The sequence below is a fragment of the Protobothrops mucrosquamatus genome, unplaced genomic scaffold, assembly GCF_001527695.2.
Source record: "Protobothrops mucrosquamatus isolate PMUCROS unplaced genomic scaffold, P.Mucros_1.0 scaffold3151, whole genome shotgun sequence".
Lineage (NCBI taxonomy): Eukaryota > Metazoa > Chordata > Lepidosauria > Squamata > Viperidae > Protobothrops > Protobothrops mucrosquamatus.
Window position 1 is genome coordinate 190,574 of NW_015389151.1, and position 1,247 is coordinate 191,820.

Here is a 1,247-nt window from a genome sequence, read left to right on the forward strand (position 1 = left end):
CCATCCATCCATCCATCCATCCCTATCTACCTATCTACCTATCTACCTACCTATCTACCTACCTATCTACCTACCTATCTACCTATCTACCTACCTATCCATCCATCCATCCATCCCTATCTATCTATCTATCTATCTATCTATCTATCTATCTATCTATCTATCTATCTACCTATCCATCCATCCATCCATCCATCCATCCCTATCTACCTATCTACCTATCTACCTATCTACCTATCTACCTATCTACCTACCTATCTACCTACCTACAGCTTTCTTTAAGATGGGTGGACTTCAACTCCCAGAATTCCCCAGCCAGCCTGCTTTAAGACGGGTGGACTTCAACTGATCTCAGATATCTTTAAAGTTTCTCCCTTGAAAAGCTGGAATTTTGAAGAGCCGGATTCGAACTCCAGCTAGACAAATTCTTAAAAAGAAATTCTTTGGCTCGCTTTCTTTCGGTGAACCGTGGACCAACATTCCAGAAGCTGCAATACAGCTTGTTTTGGAGAGACGCCAGTAAATAACCTTTAATTCTTTGTTTATTGTGGTTTCTTTCATCCTGTTTGGCTGGTTTAGAGTTTTGAGGCATGGAGCAAAGCCCGGAAACTGGTTAGCTGGGCCTCGTGAAATGGACAAATTAACTTAATATTCTACATGAATTGTGCTGTGCAAATGGAGCCGCGGATTCTTAAAAGGCCAGAAATGAATGAGGCAGTAACAGAAATGCAGATATTGAACCACAACTGAACGCGAATTTTTTTGTGGCGAAGCAAGGCAGCAGCTCAGCGGGTTTTGCCCCATTTTACGATCTGGGGATGATGCAATGGTCGTTAAGTGTGAAAAACGGTCACAAGTATAGGGTATATGATGGTATAGGGCTTCCTGCCTGAGCAGGGGGTTGGACTAGATGACCTCCAAGGTCTCTTCCAACATTATTATTATTGTTGTTGTTGTTGTTATAATTAATCATCGTACAGTCAGCCAGATGTTCAGACTGGATTTGGCATTTTTGTCTACCTATCAAGTCCTTCCCAAGGACCTGGGATAGGCAGATGTGGACGTTTGACGGTATTACAGATCTCGTCGCAGGATGGAAGCGGTTCCTAGTAAGGCCGCCTTTTGCAATTGACTGATGGCGAATTTGTCAATGCCGATGATGGTGTCCAAGTGGTGCTCCAGTTGTTTTGGGATTGCACCCAAGGCGCCTATTACTATTGGTACTACCCTTGCTTGCCTTTGCCACA